Consider the following 12176-nt stretch of genomic DNA (forward strand, 5'->3'; position numbering starts at 1 on the left):
GCTTGCAAACTCTGCTTAGCTTGTAATGTTCAGAAAGAGAAGAAACAAACTCAAAACTCAAATCATGCAGTATCTGATTTATTTCCCCTTTCTTAATACTGGAGTGAAAACTCTGGTGCAAACAGAAACTGAAACAACTGACTAAAAGAAGTGAGTAGTCCATCTGATGGTCATTGATGCAAATATTCCCTGCCTCCTAATATTAGGGATTCCCAGCAGCTGATTGCTGTTATCTGAAAGGCTCACTCTGGTTTAACAGGTTAATGGAGTTTTGCTTGTTTGGTTTACAAAAACGTGTAATTTAAGGAAACACATTTATCTATATTTTCCACACTTGAAGACCAATCACATTTTCTATAAATAACAGCCTGTCCGCAACTGATACTCAGAGATGTAAAGCAAAGCACATCTGAGTCTTTAGTAATTTATCTCCTCAATAATCTGTTATATGGAATTCAACTCTCTGTTCCATTTCTGGAATGAAAATGTTCAGAAATCCCTTCCATTTCATTTATTTTAAGAGTTGGACAATATATGTCACAGCCAATAATTATAAAAGGCTTTTATTATAAACAATGTGATTATACAGGTAAAATAATAAAAAATTATATTATTTATACTGTTTTTATGTCTCTGATACTTTTATTCAAATATTCTACTAAATTCCTCATCCTTTCTTCCCACTACTTGGAGGAATGATTACATTTTTAGGAACTACTTACCCATAGAGGTGATTTTGAATTATCATGTCCTGTCCCATGGTGCTTTTAAATATTAGTCATTTGAAACACAGTTTCAAAAAACAGTTCTGTTTATTCATGGGTTATGGGTTTGAAAACATCTCTATTTTAGATATTTCCCTAGGAACCATTAGTATCTCAAATTTACTCATAATTTTGCTATTACTGAAAAAAAAGTTGGACCTGCAATTTCTATGTTGCATTTCACTGGTAAAACTAGATACAATCTAAGTAAAGTGGGTTTTTAAAAATTCTAAATAAAAAAAGCAACGATTCAAATCAGAACATGTTTATAATGGTATGCAATAAGCCTGATGCATCCACCTTTGAACTTGGGTATATAAATAAAATGAAAACTAATTTAACTCAGGTCCCTGGTTCCTTGCTGACTGTCAGCTGGGGATGGAAGTTGCAAAATGCATCCTGGAGGTGGTACTACTTGCGTTGTGCCCTACATGATAAATAGGAATCTTCTAGGCCATGAGAGGGATGTACTAACACAGAGGCTTGATAGCAAAGATTTATTCAAGAAAAGATGAATGGTATATTGTCGATGGCTGTGTCTGCTAGGATTGCATTTGGTCACATGTAAAAATGACCTGACTTGGTGGCATAAACAAATAGGGACTGATTTTTCTCACACACACAAAAAGGCAGCCCAGGACTGGTGCAGCAGCCATTCTGTGTGCCATCCATACCTGGGTTCCTTACATCTCTCTGCACCACCATCTGTAGCAGGTAGCTATGATCTTGTTTGTCTCATGGTGAAAAACGGCTACTTTACCTCTTGGCTTCAGTCCACTGAGCCAGGCAGAAAGAAAAAGAAAAAGGAACTAGTGAAGAGAAAACGGGGACACTATTTCAAGAAACCAAACTCTTCCCAGAACCTCAGAGTGGGCAATTAACTGCCCACATCTCACTGGCCAGAACTGTATCAGATGATGATTCCTGGATAAAATGAGGCTGAGAAATATACTTTCTTCTTAAACTGAGCATACTGATGCTCCAAAATAAATTGGAGTTCTAAGAATAAGAAAAAAGGAGAAATTAGATGTTCAGTAGGTAACTACCAGCATCTGCCAAATCCTGCACAGAGTGAAGCTGGAGGAAGTGGTGAGAAATGATGGAGAACTAAATCAGTGCCAGGTAAGAAAAAGGTATTTTGTCCTATGCTGAGGAATGTGTATTCACATTTACAAGACACTGGTGACTTGTTTTAGAAAAAAATATAATCCTGGAAATAGTGTGGACAGTGAGTTGGAACAAATAGACAATGAAGCTGGGAGACCAGTTAGAAACATACTGTGAATGTCTAGCCATGGGATTACACAAGCCTTCTCTAAGACAGTGCAACTATTATTTACAATTTCCAAGACATGGAAGCAACCTAAATGTCCATCCACAGACAAGTGGATAAAGGTATAAAGGTATAGTACACACACATACTATATATGCACAATGGACTATTACTCAGCCATAAAGAAGAGTGAAATAATGCCATTTGCAACAACATGAATGGACCTAGAGATTATCATACTAAGTGAAGTAAATCAGACAAAGACAAACACCATATGATATCACTTATATGTGGAGTCTAAAGTATGCTAAAAATGAACTTATTTACAAAATAAACAGACTCACAGACACAGAAAACAAACTTTTGGTTACCAGTGGGAAAAGAGTGTGGGGGAGAGATAAATTAGGAGTTTGGGATCAGCAGATATAAACCACTATATATAAAATGGATAAACAGCAAGATCCTACTGTACAGCACAGGGAACTACAGCCAATATCCTGTAGTAAACCATAATGGAAAAGAATATGAAAAAGTTATTTATATGTGTATGTATAACTGAATCACTTTGCTGTATGCCAGAAACTAACATAACATTGTAAATCAATTATACTTTAATAAATATTTTTTAAAAAGACACTGTAACTAAGGACAGATATCTAGAAGATACTTAGATGGGAATCTGGGGGTAGAGAGAAGTAGTTGTCAAGAATGTTTCTAAAATTTCTTGTTTAAATGACTTTAAATAATGGTAAAGTTTAAATAATAATAATGTTATTTACTGAGCTTTGAAAGGTCAAATGCATTTTAAATAGCATCGCTCCTAAATTTTTATCTTATCTATCATAAATTTCGTATTATAGCTCAAGCCCTTTGTGAATGGTGTAAACACTGAAGAACAGAGACTTTCATTCTCACCTTCTCTCTACTTTTACTTATCTTATTAGTAACTTGAAGTACAATTTTCATATAACACATTAAAATCAAAATATTACAGAACCACTGAATAAAGAACAGCTGTGACAAGCAATGATTTCAAAGAAAATTTGCTTTTACTTCCCAGGGAAGTAGTTACTAAATGGTTTTTTCCCCTAAGAATGTTAAGTGTTACTAAATGGGAAAGTAGAGTTTTCAAGTAGCCCCCAGGTGGCTGAGATTCTTTTCCTGAGTCTTAAAGTTGTCACCAATATTCCCCAAAGGAAACCCTCTAATGCAGCCGAGCCTACGGAAGCTTTCATGAAAGACCATTCAAAGGCTACTTCCCAGAGATACAGATTATAGTGCCCCATAGTGGTCTGCAAAGTAACAAGACGCTTTGTTCTGCAAACTTTCAGACACAACAAAAGAAAGTTTATTTAAAACATAACAGACATACTTTGGAAATCTTGCAGGTTTGGCTCTACCGCAATAAAATGAATATAGCAATAAAGCAAGTCACGAATTTGGGGGTTTCCTAGTGAATATAAAAGTTATGCTTACACTATATACTGCAGTCTATTAAGTGTGCAATGGCATTATGGCTAAAAAAAATCAAGTTACATACCTTAATTTAAAAGTACTTTATTGCTAAAAAATGCTAACCATCATCTGAGCCTTCAGCGAGTCATAATCTTTTTGCTAGTGGAGGATTTGAAACTTTGGGAGGATTACCAAAATATGACACAGAGACATGAAGTGAGCAAATGCTGGAAAAATGGCGTGGACAGACTTGCCCTGCAAAGTGCAATAAAATAAGGCATGCTATATGCAACTGTGTTTATTTCCTGGGGCTGCCATAACAAATTACCACAAACTTGGTGGCATAAAACTAACAGAAATGTTTGCTTTCACAGTTCTGCAGGCCAGAAGTCTGAAATCAAGTTGTCAGCAGGGCTTGTTCTTTCTGGAGGCTCAGAGGGAGAATTTACTACATGCCTCTCTCCTAGCTTCTCTTCCTCTAGCTGCTGGCAATCCTTAGCATTCCCTGGTTTTAGATGCATCATTACAATCTCTACCCCTGTTGTTCCCTCTGGTTTTTCTCCTCTGCCTGTATGCCTAAAATCTCCCTCTCCTTTTTCTCATAAGAACACTAATCATTGGATTTAGGGCTCATCCAAAATCCAGGAATTATCTCATCTGGAGATCTTTAACTTAATTTAATGTATAAAGACTCTATTTCCTTTGCCATTTGCAGCAACATAGATGGACTTAGAGGGTATTACGCTAAGTGAAATAAATCAGAGAAAGACTAATACTGTATGATATCACTTGTATGTGGAATCTAAAAAATGCAGCAAACTAGTGAATAAAACAACAAAGAAGCGGACTCACAGACATAGAACTAGTGGTTACCAGTGGGGACAGGGAAGGGGAGAGGAGCAGCATACAGGTGGGGCAATAAAGGGTTAGTAGAGGACTATATAAATCTTGTATGAAGCTTTTGAAAACTGTGAAGCACTATAGAATTTAAAGAATATTTCATTCAATAAATAAATAAGTAAATAAAGACCCTATTTCCAAATAAGGTCACATGCACAGGTACTGGGGGTTAGGACATAGACATAATTTGGGGGAGACACAATTCAATCCATTATAATAACCAACCCAAGTAGAAAAACAATTTTTGTGGTGTCAAGGGGGCCAAAGACAGTGAGATCCAAACTTGAGTTGATTGATTAAACCCATGGAACTAAGAGGAAAAACAAACCTCTACTCAAAATAAATGCTCTCAGGGTATTCTCTATTCAGACTTCTTTTTAAAGCTGATGGAGATTCCTGTTTTTATATTTTTCTACTATAAAATTTTTTTCACTAAATACTTTAAAATTAATAAAGGTTTTTGGAAGTGTTGAATCACTTTTTTCTTCCCCTTCAGCAATAAATCAAAGACAGAACGTTGCCTACTTTGCTTGCACACCTTTTCCTCTCTTCATTGCAATTTTATTCACTAGGTGACTTTACCCTGACATTTCCATATTTTCAGTTAACTTGTATTTACAGTTTTGAAATAGGAACCTCTGAACCATGAAAAGGGCAAGAAAATCAACTGAACTTCTTTGATGCCTACATAAAGCAAATGTGCCTATCTGCTTAATAGCTAAATAATGTTAAATACATCCACAGAGATGAAACTTTAAGAATTTTAAAAAAATTTTAAGGGAATTAAAGTCTAAAAAAAAGCAGTTTGTATTTTGGCAACTTTTGTTTAGAGATTGCTCATCAGTAGGTGACAAATAACATGGAACATAATTTTATATTTTAAATGATCTTTACTGATAAGAAGTATGAATAGAGATGTTTGAAAGAATTCAGGTGTAGATTCTATGTAACTGGCTTTTAAAATTTTCTTCCTATATTATATAGTTGAATTCATTCCAAAATATTCATCATGTGCCTGCTCTGATCTGAACACTGTTTTCAGGATACCAAGAACAGGCAGACTTGATCCCTTTTTTCACAGGATATCATTCTAGCAGGAAGAGATGGACTAATAAATAAGCACCAGGGAAATTTCAGATATTGATGAGTGCAATGAAGACAAACATGTAGGGCAATGTCACTGAGTGTGACACAAGGCTGTGGGTGAGAGATGTCTGCTGTAGCTAAAGTAATCAGGGAAGCCCTCTCTATGGAGATGAGTTAGAACTGACACTGAAGGATGGAAAGGTAGGTTTAATACTGCTGAAATGGCTAACGTTGTTCTTAGTGAGGACAAATTCATTCACTCTCACACCAAGCACAGTCTAAAGGAAAAGGAAATAATGCCAAATGCTTCAGGACAAGATTTGAAAGCAGAAAATGTATTTCCAAGCTGATGATTCATCATAGATCTGGTGTGTGTGGCCAGAAAACACCTTATACGTATGGCCAGAAACCAGCTGGGAGTATTCCAGACCAGGCCTGTGGTCCTCTGCCCGGATGCATTTTTATTCTGTAGATTCTCAGTATGTCAGGCAGGATCTCAGCAGCAAATAGTGGTAACGGCTTGAACTGAAATTCTGGGGAACCCTTTCTCTAGACGGCCATTGTTTCCTCCTTCTGATTCACAGTCAGCACATGACCAAATCTCTGTGGTCTAAAAAAGCTTAAAGGAAAGGAGGAGGAGGATTTAAAACAAAGGCTAATTTTTGGTAGAGAAGCAAAGAAAGGCTTTCCAGTTTATTAACTCAGTCTCTCAGTGCTGCACCTGGATAGGGCAACCCAGCAGAACACCTCTCTTGAAGTTATGCTCAGATTTGTAATCTGCACTGGAAGTCAAACTTTGGAGTCTATTCAAGATCAAACCAATGGTCATTGCTACCCTTATTTCTTGGTTCCCATTCTTCTTTTAAAAAAAATCACTTATACTGAGGTATAATTTACATACCATAAAATATTTACAGGTTAATCAGCATTGACAAATGTAAACATCTGGGTAAACTCCACACAATGAAGATATAAAGTACTGCCATCACTCCAAGGGTTGTCTTGTGATCCGTCCAATTCCACTGCTGTCCCTCACCATCAGTCCCAAGAACACTGGTCTACTTTCAGTCACTATAACATTGTCTTCCCTAGAGGTTCATATGAATGGAATCAGAGAGCACTTGGTCTTCTGTGTCTGGATTTTTCCATGTAGCATAAAACTTGGAGACTTGTGTGTTGCTCCGTATGTCAGCAGTCAGTTACTTTTAAAGCTGAGAAGTATTCCATTGTATAGATTATACCACAGTTTAGTCATTCACCACTTAATGTACACTTGGGCTTCCAACTTTTTGCTAGTATGAATAAAGATGTAACATTCGGGTACAGGCCTTTTGTGGACATATGTTTTCATTTTTTCTAGAATAAATATCTGAGCGTAATTGCTGCATTATGTGGTTAAGAATATATTCAACTTTACACGAGATTGCCAGATAGTTTTCCAAGGTGGTTGTACCGTTTTACATTTCCACTAGTAAAGTATGAGTGCGCCTATCCTTGCCAACATCTGGTATCTTACTTATTTTGTTTGTTTCTAGTCGTTTGAGGATATATTTGAATGAGTGGTATTGCATTATGTTTTTAATTTTCATTTGCCTGAAGACTAATCATATTAAACATTTTTTCATGTGCTTGTTGACCATTCATATATTTTCACTTGTGTCTGTTCAAATCTTTGCCCATTTTTAATTGGGTTGATTCATTTTATTGAATTGTTAGCAGACTTTATATAGCGTGGGTACAGTCTTTTGTTAGATACATGTATTGTGCATATTGTCTCCCAATATATGACTTGTTTTCTCATTTTATTTATGGTAATTTTCAAAAAGCAAAATTGTTTTCTTTCCTTTTCCTATTATGTTGCTGATTCTTTGCTGATTTTTCCTTCTTGTCACAGCCCTAATTTATGAATGTTGAGAAACTAAGATTATAATTTGGAATAATATATATTGCTAAGTATTAAATAGGTGAAAAATTGTACTTTGGCATTGAAACAATATTCTATAATTATAACTGCCTGTATTCATTTCCTATATCTGATGTAACAAATTACCAGGTTCAGGTTGTTGGCAGAATCCAGTTCATTGCAGTTGTAGGACTCAGGTCCCTGGTTCTTTGCTGACTATTATCTGGGGATTGTTCTCGAGGCTGCACACCTTCCCTGGCACATGACCCCCTTCAAAGCCAGCAATGGCAGTTGAGTTCTTGTCAAAGTCTCCGTATCCTTCTGGCTCATATCTCCTGCCTTCCATTTCTGCTATATCTCTTTGACTAACTCTTGTGCCTACCTCTTCTATACATAAAGGGTTACCATGATTAGATGGAGACCACTGAGACAATCCAGAATAATTTGCTGTTGGTTTGCAACCTTGCAAGTTTCCTGGGTAAAATCTGAAACACACAAGCTAGAGCCTGAAGAAAGAGGCAGAACACTGAAGACTGGTAGGTAGCAGGTTTAATATGCAAGGGAACTTAAACGCACAGCTTGCCTTGGACAGCTGCAAGATGAGTAGATCTCCACACACGCCCACCAGAATCTTAAAAGTTTGTATAGATATCTTAACTGGGTTTAGTCACAGATACTGTCCAGATAGTCTGAAAAGCACCTTACTTTCTCAAGGCTATGTCCTTGGAACAGCTCCCACTGTGGGAACAGTGAGCAAAAAGTACGTTCCTAGAACAGGTGAGGAGCCTCTGATTGCACAGGTCCAGCTCATGGTCAACTGGTGGTCATGGCCTCTCAGTTACCTCCTCCACATCTCCCTATTTTAGCTCAGCTGATTATTAAGCTCAATTATATCTACAGAAGTTCCTATACAGAAGTACTAGAACGTTTTCCACTTTCTTTTTATTTGCATTTCCATGACTAGACATTGGCTTTCCTTTAGGGTCTCTTTTTTCACATAGGAAGAGAGGTTTGTCATTTCACAAAAGTGAAGAACTAAAACCAGAGATGTGGATGTGAGTTCAACAGCAAGGTGCACTGGGGAGACAAGTGACCCATTCCCATAAACCAGCCTCAGCTGTGTGATATACATGTATGCAAATTTCTACATGTCATCAACCTTTGAAGTTAAAACTATAATGGTACATGGTAAATCCACAAATGCCTGGTGGGTCCTGTAATTAAAATTAAGCCCTGCATACAAGTAAACATGGATGGTGGGACTCTGTTCACATCGTATCAAGAAAACGATACAATGGAAATTTGTGAGATAGTTTTCTAAATTATTTCCATTAAATCCTGCTGTGTTCCTACGGGATCCCACCCTGAACAGTACATGAAAGATACCAACACTAAATATGCATTAATACTAATTTCAAATTTAAAAAAATGAAACTAGGGAAAGTAAGCGTATTATAAAAGAATATATTTAATACTTAGGAGGGTTTTGAATTTATAGAACAATCAGAAAACATAATACTTAAAAGTACATTGGAACATAAAAGCAATCACTTCTGCCCTAGTCAGATCTCTCCAAGAAAAGCATTCTTTCAGTGTGTGTTCTTTATTAAGAACATTCATCTTCATGCCAATCAGTGCTACCAGTTGGTTTTAAACTCCATGGTAACAACATTAACTAGTAGAAATACCAAGAGCAGCAATAAAAATAATAATTTTAATAAAGGCCTACTTGGGGGAAAATTTTCAGCTCTTTAGGAATTTGATTTCTCCTTTGTCTCATAGAGGCAAATTATAATAATTGTTTTGTCAGTTGGTACTGGAGATTTTTTAACTTCATATCACATCAGTTCAGAGATCCCAAGTCTAACTGCCACTCAGATAATGTTAAATAACTGGGACCCTGCAGGAAGCTACTGCTTTCTAATTTGTTCCACTGAGTCTGAGTAGAATTCAAATTCCCCTGGTACAGCACTCCTCCAATCCCACAATGCTTTGGGGTTATTTTTAATTAGATACATGGAAAAGATTAATTTTTTTTTACAACAACAATGCACTGAGAAACTGCATATATGAATTTAAGAGCCTGGAGAAGTCTACATATTGGGATTTCCTATTTAACAATAACTGACGGTTCTTATGCAATTGAGAATTAAACCTTTGTCAGTTAATGGAATTCATAGGAAATAATGGGTGAGTTATTGTAGTGATTAAAAAAAAAACCTATTCAACTTACTTTTTAAGTCAATGAATAGCTGTATAGAAGCAAGAATAAATACTACAGGTCAGATTGGGAAAAAAAAGAAATTTCTAAAAATTATCCTCTCATTGGGAGTTCTATAAAATCAGGAGCCATGTTTTCCATGTCCATCACTACTGCACCACCAGCACAGTGCTTGAAATGCAGTCAGCACCCAATAAATAACTACTGAATGGCTGAAGAAAGGCATAATGGCTATCATAAAAGGTTTTTGATAGTCATTTTGACACAATCTTGTCTTGATGTTTTTATCTCCATCTGTACATTTTTATTATAGTCCAAAAGGAAAATATACATTTAAAAAAGGACAAGTATAAGTATTTTCTCCATTAATTATACATGGTGTTTTGGAACAACACTGTGCTAGGGGTTAGATGACTTCTGGTGGGATGACCCTATCCCTGTCATGGCGTGACCTTGAACTAGTTAAAATCTGAATTACAGAGAATAATGTCTAGCAAGAGTTTGCTACAGATGAAGGAATTTTGACAACAATATAAATAAGGAAATACACACACTGCAAGTCCACAGTACAGTACTCTAGCATTTACAAAATCCTCCCCTTTTTTTATCACTCCCATTGCTGATCACAGTAACAGTACAAGACAAAGCTCAACCATCAAATAAAAATGTGTTAGCCTCAAGTTACCTAAAATAAAACATGGACTTTTCTAATATTTTAGGGATAATTTGCATACCATATAATTCACCCATTTTAAGTATAATACAATGTTTTTTTTAGTAAATGTACTGTTAAGGAACCACTACCAACTGATTTTTAGAACATTTTCATCACCTCAGAAGGATTCCCTCTGCCCATTTACCATCCCACCTTGTTCCTACTTCCAGTCCCCAAAACAGAAAGACAATAAATGTTTAAGTAGGTCCCACCTATTGCATGAGACAAACTCGTACCAAAACATTTTTCACTGTTTATCTGAAATTTATTTTTAACCACAGATTCTGTAATTTACCTGGTCTCCCTACCAAAACATGGACTTTTAAAACCATTTTTCTTTTTAGAATTGTTGATAGATTTACACAGGCTGATCGTCTCTTAGTTGGTAACCTAAAATATGTTTCATAAGATGGTTGACCAAGGGCTTCTGTTTCACAATTCTTCCCTTGTAAATCACCATTAGCACAACCAAAGAGCTCTAAAATCAAATATTTCTAAGGAAATTAATCCTCAGAACCTTTTCAGATATGAGTGCAGCTACCAGAGGACTTCAAGGCTGGAGGCCAGGTTTGGCAGTGCTCTGGGATGTTGAAATGTTTATGATTCTATCTGATGCATCCTGAGGCAGTACACTCCCCCTTTGGCATTCTTCAAGGCACTTGTGCATTTTAAAATTAACTACAATACACTATATACTTGCCACATCCACTGTGGGTCTGAAGCCGTTCAGGGACTAGTAAGTGTCAAGCCATGTGGAAACCACAAAGAAGAGTACTCTGCTCTAGTCATAGCGCATTGTACTGGAGACCCGAGCCTTCAGCCTGGAGCTGCTTAGTAGCCAGATACCTGTCTTTATTAAACGGAAGCTTTGGCTGAAATATGAATGTTATATTTCTGGGAAGTTGAGGCCAGACAAATGTTAGGTAGAAGATATTCTATTATGTGATCTCTTTCAATCTCTATAGTTTGGTTCCTATTGCTTCCCTCATTCTATAACCTCAGTTTAGCCATTCAATCTTTCAACGGATACTTCGGTGGGTATTGATTTGAGAACTAGATGGTGTGATAAAGACACAGAAGCACAGAAGTTCAAGGACTGTGTTTGTTTGGTTGTTGTCTGTCTTTTCGGGCCCAGTGCCTACCTCAGTGCCTCAAATTCATGTGCCAAATACAGTAACACATTCAGTGGAGAAAAAGATATAAATAGCTCTTGCCCTCAACAAGTTTACAGTCTGTTTTATTGGCCCTAACCGGAAAAGTTTTGAAGCTCAGCAGAGAAAATAATGCCACAGAAATCTCTGCAGTTTTTAACTTTACTTTAGCCTTTTGCTTTCCTCTTAAATGCTAAATTTTTTTAATTTCCCATTTTTAGATCCCTGACCAAAAACTCTAAATGCTTCTTCCTAAGCTTAGAAGTAGAAGATACTATTTCAGGCTGGAATGGTTAGGGAAGTTTTCTCTGAAGAGAGAAGAAACCTGCAATTTGGGGAGATGGTACTGAAAATCGGAGCAGATTATATGAATATAAATCCACAGGCAAAGAGGCTGAAATCAGTAATGATAGGATTTTGTGACAATATGAAGCTTTTATTTATTTGAGTGCTTTTGATAATCAGTTGGGCATATTGTGTGAGTTCACTTCTGGGTTGTGTTTTGTTCCTTTGATCTATGTGTTTCTCCCCCTGCCACTGTCTTGATACTAGAGCTGTGTAGCAAGACTTAAAAGCAGGCAGTGATTTTACTTCCAACTTTATTCTTCTTTTTCAAACCTGTTTTATCTGTTCTAGATTTTGTGCCTTTCCATATAAATTTTAGAATAAGCATGTCTCTGTCTATAAAAAATCTTGCTATATTAAATC

This window comes from Camelus ferus, chromosome 14 (assembly GCF_009834535.1).
Source record: "Camelus ferus isolate YT-003-E chromosome 14, BCGSAC_Cfer_1.0, whole genome shotgun sequence".
Classification (NCBI taxonomy): domain Eukaryota; kingdom Metazoa; phylum Chordata; class Mammalia; order Artiodactyla; family Camelidae; genus Camelus; species Camelus ferus.